We start from the raw sequence: 22,376 nt of genomic DNA on the forward strand, positions 1-22,376 counted from the left end.
ATTAAATAGAAGGAGACAAAGAGAAGGCCTATGGCTAATTAACAGATACCAGTGTCTGTTGCAGCTAATGATGGTGTTTACCAAAAGGTAATGTACGTTCTGTTGTTCTCTGGGTTTGACACAGTTCTGTATTTTTGTGTGTTTTTGTTTTGGTCTACTGTAAAACTCCTGACCTTGTTTCAGATGGAAAATTGGTGCCAATCATTCTCTTTTTTCCCCCAGATACTTCTAAATTAAATGTATTGCACTATCTATCTTTTTTTTTTTCCTCCTTCCCTCCCTTTTTAAGTAAAGAAAACAAATCCCACAAAACTCATTTGATATTTTTGGTTTCCCACATCTATTTTTGGCTGCTTGCATCATGGGGGGAAAAATGAGACGTGGCTCATAGTACACTGACATAGTAGGCTATATATGTCTGTTGACTGGTGAGAGACATACTTGTTTTTGAACGTCTCAAGTGGAAGTATATGCTCAGACATCATAGTAGTTGTTCAGGCTTCAGGGTGTTTTTGTTGATTTGTTGGTACAAGTCATCACCTGCGCTTGAATTTGCAGGTTTTCCTCTCCTTTCCTGCCTCGGGTTTTGTCCAGGGGCAGGACGAGAGGCAGCGGGCACAAACTGAAGCACAGGCAGTTCTGTCTGAGCGTGAGGAAAAACTTATTCACTGTGAGGGTGGCTGAGCACTGGAACAGGTTGCCCAGAGAGGTTGTGAAGCCTCCATCCTTGGAGATACTCAAAAGCCATCTGTACAGGGTCCTGGGCAACCTGCCTAGGTGACCCCGCTTGAGCCAGGGAGGTTGAAGTAGATGATCTCCAGAGTTGCCTTCCAACCTCAACTGTTCTGTGATTCTGAGGTGGCCACCGGCAGCCGGGGCAAGTGGCTATGGATGAGCAGAGCTTGCTCTGCTGCCACCGCCCTTCTGAGCTGAGCATTTGGCCTTCTCGTTAGTTCTGGTTTGTAACTCAGCTCCTGCTGTCTAAGGACGATGGGTCTCCTAGGTTGTCGTGCTGGACATGTTTGGTTAACAGTCAGGAATGCCTCTGGTCTGGACAGTTGAATGAGCTGAAAGTTGGGGTCCTAAATATGGTTTGTATATTTGCAATGGAAGGTTGGTTTTTCACAGGGATATGAGGTCTGTGGCAGTTACAGAGAGATACAGTGTGATCAAAAATGATTTTGCATTGGGAAAAGGATGTGTTTTCTGCCATATGATTTTCCCTTGCAATGTGAATGTAAGCTTTAATACAGAGAATTGTTTTAATGTGTGAGAAATTGAAATGAGAGCTTTTTATTGCTTAAGGGAAATGAAGGAGACAACTCATGACAGTAAATTATGATGATCATTTATCTGTTGGACAGAATTGTTGCTACCCTTGAGATTGGCTTTTAATTTCAGTGAAACTGAAAACGGTTGGTAGCTCTCTCTTGTACAGTATGTTATTCAGGAGCTCTCTACAAATAATGAGAAGGCCTATCAAAATATTATGTTTTCTTTCTTTTGACCTGTTGCCTGCTTTCCTTTTTGAACTTGACCTGATAATGACAAATTTTCTTCAGAAAAATTCTGAAAACCCACATAGATTATTTTGTAGCTGAAACCACAGAGAAAACAAATAAATAAGGACATCTGTGGATGGGATTCGGCTCAGAAATAGGTGTATACACAGCTCTGGGGGATAAACATTCACAAATATGTGAACTAACATCTACGCATAACTTGCATATACACACAAACTCCTAAATTCAGCTGCAGGGCTGTAAGGAGCGCGTATTCAGGTAGTAGGGAGAGCAGACTGGAAAAATTTGTAGGTAAGAGAAGACAGGATGAAGTGATGCAATTAATTTTTTCTGTCTTTTTCGAAGTAATCTTTTTTTAAAGAAGAATTTCAAGTTCTGTTTTGTTGCAGGCGCATAAATAGGTCACAGTGTGTGAACAGAGTGAATGATGCTGAGTACACAGAGAACTAAGACTGCACTAAAATCAGCCTCGTCTTTGCTTATATCTGCCAAGTCTCAAGCTCAAGAGTCTTTGTTCTCTGCTCCTGCTCATGTCATTACAGATCGCTAAAGCCAGACACTAAACTGGTCAGAACAGACCTTTTACAACCAGGATATTTTCCTCTTCTGTTGTCTTATTTGTCTCTTCCTCTGACTTCAGTGAGTTTTGAATCAAACCCTTATTTCTGTGAAAATCTTAGAGACTGGGGATGGAAAAAGTACCTTTAAATGTTTGTTGTGGGAAAAATGTAAGTAATTTAGGCAGGAAGGAGTTTCTGTTTTTTAAAACATCCTCATAATTTTGTATTTGTAACAATTGCCTCATTCGTTTTAAGTTCATTAACTCACTTCCTGCTGTGGTTTGTACTGGCTAGGATTATTGTTACAGGCAATTAAACCTGAAAGTCACATGATAAACACTCGCAGTTAGTTTTAGRCAGAGACAGATGTCATCTGTTTTACAGGAAAAGGTCACCTTCTTGCATTATCAAGTTTCAATCCAACAGACTTAGATTTCTGCCTCTAAAACGTGCAATCTAAAGAAAATACATAGCAAACATCTGACCCCTGTAGTGGTGTTTAGGCATCCACAGCTGTAAATGGTGCAAAGTCATATTACTTTCTAATACACATTTTGCTGTTTAAGTACAGTGAGATACTTTATGCAGGATTTATATTTTAACTGAGTGTCTCATCTTAATGATTTTAACATGTAATGACTGTTCCTGCGAAGGCAGAACTTCAGAGCAAAATGGATTGAGAAGGAGGGAAATAGTTGGTAATTCATCATGTGAACAGACAGAGGATATATCGTTCATCATTATAAAAATGTGTGTATTTGTCTTTTGTGGTGTACATAAAAGGAAAAAAACTTCCATTGGACCACTGAAAGCAACTGTTAACTGAGCTGTTGTTGTGCCCTGCTGGAATGTAAAACCTCAGGAAGTTTGAAATAGGGCAAGCAAACATGAGGAAAGATAACAAGCAATGTACAGAAAACAAAAATACTACTAGGACTTTCAGCTCTTTGGTTTTAGAAGGAAAAAAAATAATTTATTTTAAACCAAAATGGCATCATATTCTGGTTCACCGACAAAATCTGAAGGGTTTAGCGCTTGCAGGTGGATGTTGAGCTGGCTGCATGTAGTTTCTTTGGGAAACAGGAAAGCTCTGCTTAAGCTTCAGTGTCTCCTGTCTACTTGCAGACCTTTGGAAGTAGGAAGTGGTTAATTGGAAGGCAAAATACAAGGCTGGTAGTTAAACATGGCTTAAACAAAGTTAAGAGGTTATTTATTATAACTGTTGGAAACCAGCTGAAACAGGATATGCTTGCTTGCATTGGCATTACCRTTTTTATAGAGGATGTCTAGGTACTCGTGTTTGTGTGGACTCTAACCCAGTCGTTCGTGCTCTGCCTGTAAGTGGCATGAGCCTGGTGAGGGAGTGGGGTGGGAGCGAGGAACCAGCTCAGGTTGCTCCTTCCACATGTCTTGCTGATGTGACCGGTGCCAATCGGGCTTGAACCAGCTTGCTTAGGCCTTTACGGTTGTCATGTTAGAAAGTCTTGTAACAAAGAGGTGAAAAATTGCGTGAGATGACTAGTGGGCATGAAGTCTTTCTGCTGAAGGGTTCTGGGGATACCTGGTGCAAGGCAGACACAAGCTGAGGTCTAAAGCACCCACAGATTTCAGCCTGAACTTGGGCGTAACTCTCTGAAAGCAACAGATGTAGTCAGAGGAGCCTGAGGTCTCCGCAGAGTTAAATAATTTTTGTTCTYTTAATGCTTTTAATTCCCACCACTGGAATATTTAGAATGGCTTTGCTGTATTAAGCACGAAGCAAGGAAGTAGTTGTTAAGAATGTTAGATGTGTTAGGCTTTGCTAGGCCCCCCTTCTGGCGTACCTTGGGTCCCCACGGATTCTCTGGCACGCTTTTTTTTTTTTTTTTTAATCCATTGCTAAATGTAGTACTTCGGCCATACAAGGTGAAGCGATTCAGAGCTATGTGTATTTATTCAGTAGTATTTCCTGTCTGACTTCTAAAGGGGACATATTTGCACAAGACTGTTGACACACTTATATGCTTATTGAGGATGCATATTGGATTCCTCTTTTGACTTTGGCAGTTGTCCTCAGAGATCCGCAGGCACAGCTGGGAATTGGGAATTTGGAAATTGGGTGCTCCAGCCAATCCTAAATAATGGGAACCACTTAAGTCAAATGTTGRTGCTTTTCTTCTGTTGCTGTTGCATCCTATTACATCAGTGAAGTTACCTGGAGAACAAGAAGTTGTCTGACTGAAGTCAGGGCTTAAAATCACTTCCCATGAAGAAATTACCTACAGCCACAGGGAAGGCTAGTTTATCCCTGAGCTTTTTTCAAGGGCAAATTGGAAAGTGTTACTGGAGGGAGATGTGAAGGCCGCTTTGTTTCTGGGTGTATGGCTGTGAAGTCTGAGATGAGGAGTCGGAGGGCAGAAGTATTAGACAGGGATTACCCTGTGATGCAGCAATGCAGAGGTGGTGCCTGATATCACTGTGTTTTAGGGGAAAGTCTCACAGTGGTGTTGTCCTGCTTCTGAGAAAAAGGGACTATTATTTTATGAAGGTAACTAGTTCACTTTTTCTGTGGTTGTTGGGGGGGGGGAAAGGTGAAAGTTCATCATCAAGAACCAAAAAAACATTACTAGAACTGCTGACATACAGAAAATTTAGGGTGCTGTTGGGTATAGACTGTCTAAAATAATGTTAAAAGATTAAGCGCAGTACTCGCTCTTATTTTTATTATGCTGAAAATTTGTAAATATCATAGGAAATTTGTCCCAGGAAGTTTCTTTAATATAACCACTTGAGAAGTCCAGTGTATCACTGATTTGTCTGCAGAACTATTAATGGGAAAACCTCTGCCTTATTTTACAGCTGTCATCTTGAAATCTCTCTGATCTTGGTGATAGTAGTGGATTAACGGAGCTGAACAACAATCTCGATTTTTAAAGGAAAGACCTCTGAGTGGTAAGTCCCAATTTTATCCTTGATTCACTTGTCTCCTAACTCGCTTCTTTGCATGTGTTACTGTTATGTTCACCAAGCAACACTCTCTCCCAGGGATAGTCTGATAGGTCAAAATATGGTATTCCTTCATGGCTTTAGCAGCGCTTGATCTGTGAACTCTGTGTCTTATAAAAGATGCATTTGGGCTGTTTCATCTATTCAGGTCAGTTATTTGAGGACTGGGCTCCTTATCCTGTTACTGCTGTTTAACAGGCCAGCGTATAGTCTCTGAGCTGTAGTAATCTTAGGCAGGCATATTCTTACCTTGCTGCAAGTGTAGGGTAATTTATTTCTGTTTAGTTCACAGTGGTGTGAGGTTAAGCTAAGGGACTTTGCTTTGTGTTTGCTGTGGTTCAGTTGATGCGTTGTAACTTGTTAAACTTCAGTACCTTGATCTTCAGCTTTTATCTTTGTAGTCATAAATGCAGCATATCTGATCTTCTTGACAGGCAGGTCTTCTGAGCCCAAGAATGGCATTCCTGTCTGTTGCATCAGTGCTTTGCTTGTGTCTAAGACCTTTTTATGCTATTTTGATTCTAAGCACTATTCCTAATATATATATATTCTGTTCTAAAAGTGCTGTTTTTATGGAATTATATTTGGGTTAAGTAGTAGGTATTAGCTGTATCTGTTCTGTGATATCTGTCATTCTTGACCAGTCCCCTAATCATATCAGTCTTTTAAAGGACATCATGTATTACAGGAAAAATAAGCTTCAATTCATTCTGCCCCATGCACATGTTAATACTGCAGTGTTACTACACTGAATTCAGCCTTACTTTTGTATGGTTGCTGGATAAAAAAAGGAAAACATATGCCTGTGGGTAGGACATACTCTCACATACTGTAGGTGTGTGTCTTTATGTGCCTGCTTTAATTATTATGCACATTTTCATGTGAAAAGCAGGCGACTGCAGCGTTAGGAATTCTTCACTTGCTCATGTCTCAAGATACAAGCTTGTTTCAGACGTGGCTGGCCTTGCCGAAGGGGTTTTCTACAGACGAGCAGAGGTGGTGGTCTTTTGCTGGACTAGCTGGTTCTTCTGGTCCTGTGGCTGTTATGCTGTGGCTGCAGGTTCCCAAGGCCTCCTACCAGTCTGTAAGAGAAACCCCGGCAGCTTCTCTGTGGCTGCTCTTCCCTCTTGCCCGTCCTCCTCCCTTCAAAATGAACAGACTGTTGGTTTGTAACAGCCTGGACTCCTCTTCTTTTCTGCTGCTGAACTTGGGCCAAATACTTCTGCAATACTCCAGTCCAAGAAACTGGAAGCTGGGTTGGGTGCAGCTGCAATGTGGCCAACGGTCAAAACTCACTACTCGGGCTCGTTAAATAACCATGTGGGTTTACACATTGGTGAGGCTCTAAATAATCCTAAATTGGTGGTTCTTTTAATTGAGTTGCAGCACTTGAACCTTTGTGATCCATGTCTTCAGACTTCGTTTTGATAAATCATGAAAGAACAGATATTTGCAATGTTGGTTACTTAACTTTAGAAGTAAGATCTGAGACTTTCTTCTAGTCTCACAGTGTTAGAAACTGAGCCTCTAAGGAAAACATTGAATATCACAAGGTTTGTAATTCCTGGTGTGGTGTATAGGTTCACAGCTGCTTTAAAACTTTTGACACTGCTCCAGCCTCAAAACAACACAATGACTGAGCAGTATACCCTGTCAACATGGTGTTCCTCCTTGTGGCTCCATCCTAACGTGTTTTTCTCCCTTAACTTTCTTTGCATATGTACCTATCTTTGGTCTGATTTTTCCATCTCCCGGTGCAGCATTAAGCTATTTGTGGATGAGTATGGACCTATGCAGTAAGATGGGTAGCTGTACCTCTGTGCTCTCAACTTAAATATATGTTCACTGTATTTGCCAAACTTAAATTAAAATGATGCTAGCTTTGTCGTCTGCATAGCTTCCTGTTCTAAACGATATTTTTTCAAGAAATCCATTAAAGGATTTTTTGTAAATACAAGAATTACTTCCTTGGCATAAAGTTTACATTATTTAAAAGTTGCCAGGGGAAGATTCAGTTCCTGCCTTTACTTTTAAACATGACACCTGCTTATAGGCATATTTTTCAGGTAGGTAATCAGCTCTGCATGATTTTGTGAGAGCTCTATTTTAATCATTTGAAAGGTAACAAAGCAGAGAGACTTGGCAAATTAGAGCAAACTGACTAAAAAACTTTTTATTTATTTTGTGTTTTCACTTGCAAATAAGGATAAGGGCTTGACTGTAGGACATAAGTGAGACAACTCTTAATCAACCCAAACCTACAAGTCTCTCAAACCCTTCTTTAGCACCCATGTCTCAAGCTGTACGCTGTAAAAAAGTGGATTATATTTTGTTTGTTCAAACTGACCACGATACATATTTTCCAGAAGATTGAATACGCTTTGAATGTTTCACTGCATAATCTCTGTCTAAAATAAGACATACCGATTTAATACTTACATGAATTTTTTTTTTTCTTTTTAGGAGTGTTAACTCTTAGGCTTGAGAGATTGAGGGGAGAGAAGAGGGAATAACACTCTTCTCCTTAATTGGCTCGCTCTTGTGCATGTAGATGATGATAGGAGCCCACTGGGACTTGATATCAATTTAGTGATTAGCTTAGAGATATCCTGCTCAGCACCAGCTGCTCTCAGCGTTGTCCCAAATTGAATAGGAAGGATGTTATCCTGTGACTTGTGTCTTGCTAGAATTAATTTCAGGCTATTTTGAAAAACTAGGACTGGTCAGCTTTGGTGCACAAATTGGAGCATGCTGAGAGTCGTGTGAGCTAAAGACAAATTTTCCTTGACTTATGCTTTATTCTCCACAATGCTGTGCCTAAAACAGATTTTTCTTGTACTTCAGTTGTTACTGCCATTAGTTTTTTAGAAATTAGACAGCCAGTGTTTGAGACTGGAATACCGTATTCCTGCTTATTTGTCTACTTGTCTACCTTTTCCTCATGTTCCTCCACTGTTCTTTGAACTGTGGGCAAACTGAAGATTTTGAGACTTCTGAGGAAAAGGGAGCATGAGAGGCCCAAAAGCCTTCCAGGATGGAAAGAAGCAGCCCTGTTACTTATCCCTTCCTCCCGTTTTTGTCATCCATCTCCTCAAGAAGGCTCCATACCTAGAAGTTCGTTCTGGCAGTGCTCAGCTGAAAGAGAGCATAACAAAAATCAATCAGGAAGAGGACCCTGGCAGGAGAGCAGCGACTATATGCATTGTGCTTCTTGAAATAAGCTGAGTTCCACCCAGATTTCCAGGCAGAATTTGTCTGGCTTTTGCCCTGTGAAATTTAGTCCTTACTGTATAAAAAAGAGTGTGTGGACTTGAAGAGGACAACAAATAGCAACTGTTTCAGGCAGCTATGTAACAAATTTCAGAGTTTTTACGATAGAGTGTCATAAGAGGCCTAAGCTTTGTGGTACTGTTTTTTTCCTTTTTCTATGTATGTGCGTTCTGCAGTATTAGAGGCCAAGCCATTCTGCCACAGCACCTTTCCAGGCCCACAGCCTGTACTCTAAAATACCCTGTGGAAGCTCTGTAAAGCAGTTCTTCCAGAGCTATTGAAATCTTTTTTCTCTTTTTGTTGGCTTTTCTCTCAGTGCCTCACAATTCTGAAAAATTGCGCTAGAGCCAAACACCAGTGTTACGCTTTGAGAAAACTGTAATGGCTGTAAAGCAGTATTTCTGTCATGAACCAAAGGCCCAGTAGTTTCAGGAACGTGACCCAAAACTACGTCCAAGCTCGATGTGTCATGTGTTTTCTGTAGCTGAACTAGAGCGTGTTCAGGGATCATTGGAGATTTGCTTATCTCCTGTTTTGCAGCTTTAGTAGCCAAACATTTGGGCATTGCTTAATGGCAGGCCTGGAGTTTTTGATCTGCAGTCCATGAAGTGGTGGAAGGTTGCATGGTACTGTTTTCCCTTCTATTCAGTTGTGTTAAAGAGGCCAAGCAGACCTTAAATACTTAATGTTATGTAGCACTTGCTTTGGAAGAATTTTTTTGCAYGATGATCGTTAGGTGAGGAGGCTGAACCTGGTTGCCCGATGGGGCAAAGCTGCTGCAGCTCCATGACCCCAGGTCCAACCAGTAGCAAGGCTGAGAATGTATTCCCAGTAGGCACCCACACACACATATACAGCATACATGTGTGTGTGTGTGTGTATGTGTATGTATATATGCACTTACATACATACACACATATACATGGCTGGCAACACAAATCAACATGGACAGACACACTCGGCACTCACACAAGCAGCACCAATGGCCTCATCCTGTTCCCTTCTCTGGTTTATCAGAAGGAAGCTCCATTAGCGGGACATATATATACATACGGACAGTGTGGATCCCTCCAGTAGCTGGTCTTAGACACTCAATCCATCCAGCAACTGCCCCTGGATCCCCGGGCTTCTCAGTTGCTGACACCTGGGCATGCAAGCCCCCCAGGCCCACAGCCCCACTGCAGTTGTTGGTAGACGCACACACACACACGCGTGCGTGCGCCCACCCATACCCACACACCCCAGGCACGTATGCACAAATGGGTCTCAGTTGATGCCCAGACTCCACAGTCTCCCTGGCACTTGCCTGGGACTCCCCTGGTCTCCCTGGTAGCCAGCTTCCCTGTGGTCTTGCCCTTAGAAAAACCCGCGTGTGCAAGCACACACATGCATACACGTGCACACCCCCCCCTCAGGTCTCACAGTTGAACCCCAGACCTTATGGTTTCCCTGTCAGTCAGCCAGGACTCCCCAGTTTTCCCTCAGTAGCTAGCTGCCTCTGTGGTCTCGCTTTTGAAGACATACATGCATGCACGCACACACACTAGCAGGTCTCCCACTCAACCCCAGACCCCATGGTCTCTGGCAGCTGGCCAGGACTCCCCAGTCTCCCCCCAGTAGCCAACTGCCCTGTGGTCTCACTCTTAGAGGCGCATGCACACAGCTGGTTCCCTGGTCACCTGACCTACTCACCAGCTAGCTTGGCTTGATGTTCGCTTTTGATTACACCCTTACTTGCATGCCCTCACTCGCTCCTTTTGCTGGCACCCAGGCACACGGGCCCTCTCACCCATGGTTTGAACCTGGTTGCTGGCACTCAGACCTCCACACACATGCATACAGAATAGAGTCCCACACTCAGGAAAACAGTGAGGAAGGAATTTAATAAGACAGGACAGACTACGCTGATGAGGTGCAGGGCACGGCCAAGCAAGTGTACTGACCAGCCCTGTTTGTGTACAGCTGGATCCTTTTTATCCCCATATCCCTTTATTTTCCCATGCTTCTTCCTCCCCAAATCACCTAGATCTCTCCCTTTCTCTGTCTTTGGTTCCTCCCTTAAACATCCCATAATAAGTCTTGCACATTCCCCAGATGCTCTTCCCCTGTATCCCACAACGCGTCCCACACTGCCAGGCAGTGACACMCTCAGTCTGAGAGATGATGGGGATTGCTGCTCCCGTTGACTCACTGTGAGGGGTTTCCCACCCGGACCATGGGGCTGACGCTCTCCTGGGCAGCGCTGGCAGGGCCCAGACATGGTGTCTGCTCCTCCGAGCAGGTAATTTGGGTTCCCCACCTGCCCTTGTGCCTCTGGGCTTTGCTGTGCTTGCAGAGATGCGCCCCTGATGGGATGATGGCTCTGCTGTGATGGGCCTGGGAGTAGCCAGGGCAGGGTATTTCTCAGGTCCCCCCACCTGCCATTGACCCTCTGTGGCCCTTTGTGCTTGTGGAGACAAGCTTTTTGCCACATAACCTAATGATGATAAGTGGTCCATCCACTGGGATGAGGGAGGCTTCATCCGCTTCAGGGAATGAATTTTGAAACCTCTGATGTAGAGTTGTGTGATTTATTTTCTCACTCACTTTCCTGCGAGTCAGACTCAAACTTTTAAGGACTGGTAGGTTCACATGTGAAAAATGTCAACGTCAGGATGTGATTGGAACCTTTTTCCAAACGGAAACCTGCAGCTCTTTGGTCATCTTTGTCAGTGAGGGAGTTCTTACACTTTGAATGAGCACAGTTAAGTCTTAACAGCCTTGAAACTAAAGTCAGGATGAGGAAACAGAGCTGAAAAAGTATTTTTTCTGGAGACTTGGCAAACATTGCTTTTCTTGTCAAATCAATACTTTTTGTAAAGCTTTTCTGATTGTCTCTTCCCAGATCCTCTTGGCTCTTTTTTCTCTCTCCCTTTACCACTGCAGAGCTTCCCCAAGCATCTTGTTTTCTTGTATTTGCTTTTTTACCAGACTGTCGGCCAGTCAGCTTGCTCATGCAGCTTACAAATGTGGGTCAGGTGTCTCTTCCAATTACTCATCTCCTGAATCTACCTCCTTGGATCTTTATCCATCGTACTGTTAGCCCTGCTGTTCAACTTGCCTGGACACACTTACACCTAAGAGACTTGCAGTGCAGTTTTGTCATCTCTTCTCCATTCCCTGCCCCTAAATTACTTTGCCTTCTACCTCTCCAGCTCCCTCGCACAGCCATTAGAAAGCCACCACAGTGCCATTAACTTCTCTTTCGAGACCAGACACTAGGAACTGCTCTCAGGTTGGTATAACTGGAAGTCACATTGCTTACTCTTTCCCCTTGACAGTAACATCGATCATCATTGCCTTGCTGAGAGTCTTGATTCCCCAGCTCTGACATTTCCTGTTTCTGTCTGTCACCTTCTAAAAACATCTCATACCTCGCAGCCAAATCCTTCCTCCCATCTGTATTCTATTTTGAGCTCTGCTTTTACCGGATGGTCTCCCTATTTAACTTTAGCACTTAAGCTGCTGCAGCATTTATGTACATCTTCTGTGGATTTTGTATTTTTTGCTAAGCCTAACTGGGACATATTAGCACCGCCTAACTTCAGCCCCTCTGCAGTTAATGGGGGGAAGTGAACGCTTCCAGAGTGGTGATTCCTGGCACCTAAGTTAGCTCCTGCTTAGCTTAAGTGCTCCGAATTAGGCTCTTCCTGTCTTGTGTCTAAGTGGAGAATTCAGTGCATTTTCTGACTCTCTCAGGCATTCTTCAATGCCCAAATTGCATATAATAGGTATGTATGGATTGTAGTAATTTTTACCCTATTAAAAAGCTCAGAGGCACTACAGAACTTGAAAATATGACTTTTTATTTATGTTTCTATTCTTTTATTCCCCATTGTGGGTTGCATCTGTAGGAGGAATAGATATATTTGTTGTTTTGACTTGATTTTTGTGGTTCCCACTTTTTATAGGAGAATTTGCATGAAAAATTTAAGCCTACAGACTATATGTTTCCTCTTTTTAGTAGCTAGATTACAGGTTGTTAGTCCTTAGCGATATGGAACATCAGAGCAATAGAGCTGAAAAGGCTTCTCTCTGAAACAAAACAAATCAGAGATCACACATGAAATACCCAAAATCTGTTACTTTCTTGTGTGGAAAGCTTTTTATGTGGGCTAAAAAATRATTATTTCCTTCTCACTCTCTTAAAAAAGCTATAATTGCTAACAATTTCATTCAGGCAAAGTTTATTATTATTTTTAAAAGACTCAGTCAGGTCTCCACAATATTTTTTTTGAACCTGCAATCAGTTATTTTTTGGGAGGGGGGAGCAAGAGGTAAAAAGTGGGTAGAAATAATGTGCGATCAACAACAAAAAAAAGGGCTTGTACTGATAGCAGCTCTCTAAATTATAGTCCATAAAAATAAACACTAAGCTCATTTATGTGATAGATGACAAAATGTCAGGTCCTTTTAAAATAGTTTGAACAGTATTTGCATGGTTTCAGCCTATTAGGTTGATTCCTAAAAAGGCAGGCTATTTAAGAACACTGCATAATAGGCACTGCTTGTATCTTATCCCTTTTTAGACCTACTGTAAAAAGAAAAGTACTCACACTTTTGGAAATGGCTTAATGTGAAGATAGCTTTTATTAGTCTTCCCTTAATTTTAATGTGTCGGTTCCCTTTTCCATCTTAACTACAGCTTTTAAACTGAATTACAGCCTGTGTATTTTAAGATTCCTTCCATAGTTATGGGTGTGGATCACATCATTTCCGTACTCTGCTGTGCATGGGTAGGAGTAAAGGAAACTTCAGTTTGATGCTGGTATTTGGCCTTACTTGTGATTTCCTCACTGAAATAGTGCTGTGAAGCAATTAACTGAGCTGGAGGTAGTTTGGTGGTTCTCAAGCAAAATGGATGGTTCTGGATCTATAAATGACTATTCTTGGTATTAGATACACAATTTCTTACTGAGAACGTGTTGAAGATCTGATCCTTTTCCTTCAGTTTGGTGTCTCTATTCAATCTTGATATAATTGGCAAGGAAGAGTATAATGTATTCTATTTCAGAAGCCCTTTCATGAAGGGTGGTTAGAATTATTTTTTCCCAAGAGAAATTAATGGAGCACTAATGCTATTTTGGATTATAGCAATCAATAAAATATTTTTACATTACTTGGCTTTGTGGGTCTTGCTGGCTTACATTTGTAACCGTCATCTTGTGCTCATAGTGGGCTTTTTTCAGTAGGTCTTTTTTATTTCCAAACTGATTTCGTGAGCCTTTATGAAATCCTCACTTTGCAAAAGTGAATGTACTTTGGAGCACACCTTTATAAGAATGTGACTGTCATTTATTCTTCAGGTTTAGAGCCTTAGCTTGGAAGTTGTCATCTAATGATTCATAAGGAAATTGAGTAATCACAAAGGCATTCTGTAAAGGAAAGATCATGGTGACATTCTGACCACTGTCAGAAATATTGTGATATTCTGGTTGGGTAAGGTTTTTTTTTTTTTTTTTTTTTTGGTTTGTTTTTTGTTCCTTAATTATTTTTACTTTGATTAAACCAGTTTTACAAGCATTGGGTGATGGATAAACAGATTTCTTCCTTCCAAAACTGAGAATTGTACAAAAGTTATTCAATAATACCTCACAAGAAAGTTTGTCCAATGTTTAGTGTACTAATCAAAGCTTAAGATTCAATTGCCAAGACTCCTTTGGTAATATTATGCAAGTAATCAATAAAATCATTAAAAGTTAAGTGCCGGAATATGAGGTAGGCCCTAGACTGAGCCTCAGACTCTATCTGCTTCAGTTGTCTATTTGTAAAAAAGGAGATGAAACCTTCTTCTGTTTTGGGTTAAAAATCGTGAGGTGATCTGGATAGAAGGTAAGTGGGATAATGTGACCTGGGTGTTTCCTAGATCTCTGGGTGTATGCCTGGGTTATATCCTGACTGTCTCAGTGCAAGATCCATGCCAACACACCCAGGCTTCTTCCCACACTAATTTCCCTGTCAAGGAAACTATGGGTTTGTGGCCCAGGTGAGTTTGGGAATGGCTGCTGCYGCTCCACGGTGGCACAGGTTGGAAGAACCAGTGGTCTGTGACCACTGTGAACCTCAACAGACAAGTGTAGAAGTAGCCATCAGTGCCGGATAGCTAAAGTGCATCATAGACGGAATTAAAAGAAGGTGGAATTAGGGGAGTAGAGTAATAGAAAATGTATATTTTACTGCCTTTAATATAAAAGGATGATGTAAATGATCTTATTAGTTTAGGCTGGTGGAACTGTGCTATACAGACAAGAGATTGTATTTAGAGCTATGCCCATCATTTTTCTGTATAGCTGGAATTGTTTGGTGACTTAGATGAATCTAGTCAATAATTGACTGAATGTATGACATACATTTGATGGGAACCCAAGTGGATGAAGACCTTGTAGAATCACAGGATATAGATGTCAAAAAACTACACTTAAGTAGCAGTTACTAATGTTTTCCATTTAGTCATGCTTCCTTACCAAGCACGGAAGCATTGATGGAACAGGTCTAATAAAACATTAAACCTGATAATCAGATCATGCAGCATGTCCAACTATTGTCTGACCAATCTAATTCCCCTTAAATTCAAAGACTCTGAGTTCTGTTCTTTTCCTAAAAAAAGCTATACAGAACAAATCTGGAAGCATCTGTAATTTCAGGTTTCCCCTTACTCCCTTTTCCTGTCTCATTGACAATATCCCATGCAATGAGACCTTTTAACATAAAACGAAGTAAAAATAATAAATAAATATATAAATAGCAATACTTCTGGATTACACATAAACAAATGAAACTGATTTTAAAAAAAAGCACAGCTCAGATATGTCACCTAATCTTCCAGTATGTACATGGAAAAAAGGTGTCATATCTTTTGGAAGTGTCAGTGAATGGTGCAAAATGGTCCATTTGGGGCAATCTGTCAGTGTGTTTATGTACCTGAGGAAAAAGAACATGGTTTATTTAATAAGGAGACTCTAAATTGATTTTTAAGCATGCTTATTTTTCGTTTTTTTTTTCTTTTTTCTCTTATTATATATATAAATTGGCTTACATAGATCTGTGGCTGACTGTTCTTAGAATAAAACATATAGCCTTTGGTATTAAGATGTTTTGAAACCACATTAAAAATGCTGAGGTGCTACTTTTTGTGAGCTTTTCCATGGCCTAGTTTTGGGGAAAATCCCAAATGATCTGAAGTCAATTAAGTTCTGAATGTCAAAATTTAGATTAATCGTGAAAGAAATAGTTTTCCATTATCAACAATTTTAATAAGCTTTGCCCACCTCAGGCTCCTGCTGGTCCGGATTCCGACACACTGTCCAACATGTGCCATAATCTTTGAATGGTTCCAGTGATATTTGGTGACACTGATCTGGGGAATAGTTTGTAGTTCATCACACATAAAGGTTGGATTCACACTTAGTGACTTAAAATTTGTGAGCTTGCAGGTAACCCCTTCCGATTGAATTGTTACATAATCTGTTTTAAAAGGAGAAATAATGAACTTTGAGAGAAGGAAAAATGGTTGTTCTTTTAACTTTGGCTTTTGAGTTTATTAGATCTGCTACTGGCCAACATACATGTGAGCCCTTTTCAGTGCTCTCTCTGTGTAGTGCTGTATGATACTAACAACAGGACTAATCTGCCTGGTAAGGGCAAAGGGTCCCGAGAGGAGGAATAACAGAACTAGGTCCTTAAATCTGTCTAGGGAGGCAGTTCCTTTTCATGACCTTGCTAATGAGGAATAGATGAGGAGAGGATTTCTCTGTTTAAAGCAGGGGCTGGATAACTGGCAAAAGATGAGTTGAGAAAACAAAGACAACACATTAGAAGTCTGTTGTGTAAACACAGCAATCTTGCATTATAGCTCTTCTTTCCTGATGCAAATGAAGAGAAGTAAATTTTATAAGAAATGATGAGGAATAGTCAACAAAATTATTCAGCTTCACATTTGGTTTTGTTGTTTTTTGGTTTAGTTTACCCAGTGCAGCAGATGGCCTTGAGAAAACAATGCGTCTTTACATCCACTTTCTCCAGCATTGACAATTGCTCTTTCTGAGGCATTTGAAGAACCTACCAGTGATAGGTCACAAAGACTGGTATGAGATTTACAACGTCTTGCGTTGTGAGGACAACAGGAAAAACTTCACTCATAAAATGTATGGAGTGTATTGAATGAGCAAAATAAGTAGATGTAGACAATTCCCGCAAGAGTGTAACATTTTGTTCGACAGTGCAAGGAGCTGTAATGTTTAAGCCATACAGTGACATATGGTGGCCTCAAAATGAATCTACGCCTGGGTTTGGGTGTCTCTTTTGTTAGGATTCACGGATTAATATTCAACTGAAATTATTGTATAAGTGCAGAAAATGTGGCACGCTGGTTTGAAACAGAGAGGTAGTTACTCATTGTAGAGAAAAATAAAGATCGTTTGGAATCAGAATATTGTAAATATGTTGATAGAACAGATTACAATATATTTAATTGTTGGAAGCCTGGGGAGGCCAAGTGTTTTCTGAAGAGCTTTCTCAGACATCCAAAATGATCTATAAGGACTGTACGTAAGACTTGAGATAACAGATGCTTCCAGACTTGCTCTGTATAGTTTTTTAGGAAAAAGACAGAACCTTGAATTTAAGGGGCATTAGGTTGGGCAGACAATAATTGGAAATGGTGCATCATTTAATTATCAGGTTTAATGTATTATTATGGTCTTCTTGACCTTCTCTATCAATGCAAAACATAGACAGATGTTGGTATTAAAGAGAAAAAGAGAACAGAAGTGGATAGATGTGAACAGGCCAGGTGCCAAAAGATCAGCTGACACTGCTGACATCAAGTGCAGTCTGGGGAGCCCTCCTTACCCGGTCAAGCCTTTGCATGAAGCAAATGTATCAGTGCCTGTATATGCAGAAACCACGGCAGTGTCCATCAGTTGGTTTCTTGTCTGGTCAGTATGTCTTTTTTGCTATGAGATATGCTTTGCTTGCCCTTTTTTAGCTGATTTCTCTGATCTTCATCTGTCAGAGTCTCAGAATTAAATTCTTGTTTCATCTCTGGGAACAGAGCTTAAAGAGAAAATGGGCGTTTAGGTCATCTTGGGCATTTTCACCAGATGCGCAGAAGTACATCCCTCTCAGATCTGTGCGCAGTATGTTACAGGCTTCTTGTAAATTTGTGGTTTCTTTCCAGTGCAGGATATTTAGCTTTGAATATTATGAGAGCAATAAAAAATACATTGGAAATGGGTCATAGCTACAGCAGTAACTTGAGAAGGTGTTCTCTCTCAAGAGATGTACTTGTGTGGTATGGTGGAAATGGTTTCCCACAGCCTCTTTCAGGTTGCTTTGCTAACTACTTTTGTAGAGGTGGGTGCAAGAGGCTGCTGAGACATTGGTGGTTGATGCAGTGACAGCAAAAAGCAACCACTACAGTGCCTGTAGTCGTTCATCTTCAGCAGCCCTGAGATAAATATGACAACTAAGTGCATCCCCTTGCCTCCTCCCCCACCCAATCTCTAATGCTCTGCAATGGTCCATGTGTGGCTTCTGCTGTTCATTGTCGGCACAGGATGAAGGTTGTGGTGCTGATGCTGTTCCCAGCAGGAGTTTTAATTTTCCAGAGAAGCAAACAGTGCTTTTGTCATAGCACATCACAATACCTGCAAAAGATAATTAACTAGAAGAAATGAACCTGTTACTGAGATGCACTGAGCTGGAAGTCTAATAGTCTAGCGGCACTGCTACTGAAAAACCGAAATCGAGTTTCTGATGTTGTCTGTGCTGTGCACGTGTGAAGTGATCTTGGTTAATCCTTGTGGTCACAAAGCTGTGCTTTGTGAAATGATGCAACAATATTTTCCTTCTCAACTCTTTGCCTATGTCTCTCTTCAAAATAGGTGCTCCTTCTGGGGTGGGTCTCTTACTGTGTGTGTGTGCATGGTGCCTAGCTCCATATATCACCACCCTCTGGAGAGGGCCTTTGGAAAGTATTGCAGTGCCCATAACAACAGTAAAGGCAGTCTGAGCCTGTTCAGAAGAGGCGCTCTGCTTTCTTCTTGGAAACATTTGTCCTTGCTTCTCAAGAATTTGCATCTGTGGACTCTCACCTTTTCATAGGGTTCAGAAAACCAAGGCTGCTAAACACTAGGATGCAGCTGAGTGTGCAGATGATGGAAGGGTGACTGGAAGGCTGCAAGGTGGGCAGTGTGAAGGAGGAGGTGAGGCATCACTGCGGATACTGCCAGTGGTCCTCAGTCTGCTTCTGTTCCTGTATTGCATTGGGACCCAGCTCCAGCCTCAAAGAAGAAGAAAGCATTTTTATTTTGGGACAGTATATCCAAGGAGAAAAAAGGTTGAAGAAGTAGAGGTAAGTGTTCTCAGTAAGGGGAATTTGAGTGTAGACTGAGCTTTCATGAGAAAGCAAGTGGAATCTGATATGGAGTCTGACAATCTGAAAGACGGTGTGGGAAACCAGTTCAACCATCATTGCCATAGTGATGACTTGAGGAAAAAAAAAATTCCCAGAGATGAGGAGGTGAGGAGAACAGGCTTCTTTTGTTCAGTATGTTCTGGAGTATTGTGTTGATAGTTCCTATAGAAAAGCCTTTGTTTGTTTGTTCCCTAAAAGAGAAAAAGAAAAAAATACTATCTGTAGTTCTTAAAGAGCGTGTAATAGTCTACAGTGCCTTTAATGCAAAATCTCTTGCAGCAGTGTCCATCTTAGCAGGCTGGCTATGCTGATTCCTGCTCAAGGTTTCATCCACATCAGTGTCAGTTTTTGGGCTTTTACCTCTTCTGGGGTGAAATTCTTCAGGTTTTTCCACTTATAGAGTCAAGATCCAAGCCCTTTCTACCGCAGAAGGTCCAGCTGAGGAAGCGGATGAATTGGGCAATGCAGAGCTGCTCCCTGCAGCAGCTAGGTCACTTCCAATTCTTACATGAGGTCATTTGTAGCCAAGTCAAGCGCGTGCATGTTACAGTGACTTGCATGCTGACGCTTGCTGTGTTTTATCTCTCTAATGTCCTTAACAGCTCTTTTCTTTGAGTCATCTTTGACCCAAATCTATGCTCTTAGATGGGCAGCAGTACAAAATTGAATATAGAGAGAAAAAAAACAACCTTCAAGTACCTTCCTGTTTTGTCTTCCTCTGTTACAGGATGTTACCTGTGTTACATATGTCATTTGCAATGTGGTCTTTCTAATCTTCAGTTTAAAAAGACTGGGTGGGGGTTTTTTTGTTTTTTGTTTTTTGTTTTTTTTTTCCAGCCATGCTGTGGATTTTAGCATTCTTTTGCCTATATGACCATTTAAAACATGAAAATAAAGCCTTGAAAGCTTGACTGGAGTAAAGGTTCACTGCTGTTATTAAATCTGGGGAAAGGGTGGGATTTAACAGCTCCTGAAGATATTCCAAGGGATAGATTTTTAGTGGTAAGAGTGTAGTTTAAGTGATTTTTTCGTAGACACCAGCTATTCTTTATCCCCCTTGTTTATGTTAGCTCCATGGCCATGCTTCAAGGGGTGTTTTGCTCAGCTTGATTCCTCATCATCTCTTGATCCCTGCCAAGCCAGTGATCTTGGCTGCTTTGAGATGCATGGAGAGGGTAAACATTCACCATCAATAGTACGAAGTTTGTTCAGCTGCTCTAATAACAACCAGATGCAATAGCGAACAGTACAGTGCATGTACTTGGGTTGTATGGGTGGGCTTGCCTTTAATTTGATTGGGCTTTGCAGAAGAAGGGTTTGGTTAAAAATAAGAAACTCACAAAACCCTAAAAGTCATTCTTCGATATTAGCTTTTCCATGAGAAATCTCACTACAAATCTGTTTATCTGTGTGATAGCCAGCTGGACTGCTGAGTTTGAGGAGAGATATTTGGCTATAAATGCTTTGATGTAAACCAAGGGCCTTTTCTCAAACTACCTGGGATGTTTATAAGAACGGCTGATAGACAGGTCTGCACGTTTCCATGGCACTGTTCCTTGAGCCAGTGGCTTCTTTTGACAATACTCTTCTGAATTGTCCCACTGAGATTTGTTTCTGTGTTGTTGACCTGCTGGGTCAATAGTAGAGAGGTTCATCTGCCTTTCTTGATCATTGGATTTCTCAACACTGTAGCTACTCTGTATAATATGCCATTCAGAAGTAAAGTGCAATCAGTTCAGCATTGCAGGGCCATATTCACAGTGTCTAGTATTAAGTGCCTAACTTTGACCCAAATGCAGTCCCCTGCAGCTCTGCTCTTTTCCCGTAAGCACTTCGCCCTGCAGAACATAGGATTTCGCACACGTGCATTCCTCATCCTTCCTACCGTTGTCCTCTCTCGCTGCACTCAAAGCTAAATTTGTCTTCCCCAAAGTACTCTAATGAGGTCAAAGCACTTTGTTAGAAACTTGTGATGAACAAATGGATATTGCCCTAACTCAGGTTTTCTGTTTCAGAATCTTTCTTGGGGTGTTTGAGTCCTGCCCTTAGTCTTGGTGACAGGCCTGGGCTCACAGATATGCTTGGACAAGACACCTGATATTCATAGCAATGCAGCACATGGCAGACCACAGTACTGACCTGGCTTGCAGAGCAAGCTTTGGCCTTCAGGGTGAAAATATTTACAGTGAAGGCACAACCAGAATTACCATCCTGAAAATAACAAGCAAGATTCCACAAAGAATAAACTCAAACTTGCTGCTGCAGGAAAGAGCCGTGGCGGTCTGCAGGCATACACAAACGCACAGACGCACGGGCGGCGCGTGCGCGTGCGCCCGTGTGACACAGAGCCAGGGAGCCAGAGAAAGAGAAAGCAAGCCCTGAAACTTAAACTCCTCCTGCAGCTCTGCATCTGCTCTGAGTCACGGTATGACTCACGCTGGCAGTGCTCACGTTAGCTAGCGTTCAGATGGAGCAGCTCTGGCAGCAGCAGAAGCAGGTTATATTATTGATTACCTGCTGCAGTCGATACTTGCGCCAAGGTTTTTTTTTACGAGCACAGCTGAAACACAGGAGGCTCTACTGAGCACCGTTGTTATTATCGTTTCCTTAAGGTAAGGCTGCCTGTTATTTGCTAGAGAAAGATGTGAAAGGGAATTCAGAGCTTGTGAAGGTTGAGCGTCTTTCTGCCGCTGCTTATTCTCGGAGGATGCTGGTCTTTGCAGCCCTGTTATTGCAAAGCTTTGTCTCGGCTGCTTGCAGTGCCATATGGAGAATCATAGGGTTAATGGGCGGTGCACGACCTAGGAAACAAAATAACTATATTCTCATTCATTGATGTTATGTAAGACATGGCAGCCATGTTAAGGACAGAAAACCTCTTTCGAAGAAACAGTGCTGCTAGACATTAGGGCAGGGAAAACAACTAGTTTTTCGGCAGCCTCCTGCTTGTTCTTTGGAGAGCACTGCCGTTCCAGAGTTCTTGCTTAAAACTGCGTTTGCTGCCTTCTGAGTTTCTGTGTTAATAAAATAAAAAAGTAGCATTAGCAATGGCTGAATAATAGTTGTTCACCCTTAAAACCACAGTGGTTTTTTTGCCTTTAGCATTCGGGCTGGGAGTGTGTGTGCACTGTGATCTGTGCATTGCCTGGATGTACATCTTGTTTGAATAAAGTGAGCTGCTTCAAATAGTTGAAACAATGCCTTCAGATGCTTTTCTTTTTCATTTTGTGCCACTAAAAGCCCATATGTGATGTCTTGCTCTGGCAATTGATTATATGCAGAAAGTGGACATATTCTAGTTAGAGTTGACATATGCAAAGTGACAAACAATTTTTTGTAGTGGCTGTAGTGTTATTTTATTTACTCTGGTGCTATAATTTTAATGTAGTCTAGACTGGTACTGCTCATTATCCTCACATGGAATCCACTGAGTCTTGAGTCTTTGCTGTACTCCCCATAACAGATTTTTTTAAATTAGGGTAATCCTTTTTTTTTTTTTATTTTTTTTTGAGTTGCAGCAATGGATTTATCTTAATTTCATTCTTTTGGCAATTTGTCATGGGGGAAAAAAAAAAAAAGTGT

At 41.5% G+C, this 22,376-nt stretch overlaps 1 long non-coding RNA gene across 1 annotated transcript; it reads left to right on the plus strand.

Annotated features, from left to right (window-relative positions):
• Positions 1 to 4,600: 4,600 nt before the first annotated feature.
• On the plus strand, positions 4,601 to 22,266 carry LOC112966478. Its single transcript, XR_003253612.1, has 4 exons — positions 4,601 to 4,610; positions 4,922 to 5,014; positions 18,482 to 18,731; positions 20,810 to 22,266. It is a non-coding gene; the product is annotated as an uncharacterized LOC112966478 (long non-coding RNA).
• Positions 22,267 to 22,376: the final 110 nt, after the last annotated feature.

Source organism: Apteryx rowi, unplaced genomic scaffold, assembly GCF_003343035.1.
Source record: "Apteryx rowi isolate R43461 unplaced genomic scaffold, aptRow1 scaffold_103, whole genome shotgun sequence".
Taxonomy (NCBI): domain Eukaryota; kingdom Metazoa; phylum Chordata; class Aves; order Apterygiformes; family Apterygidae; genus Apteryx; species Apteryx rowi.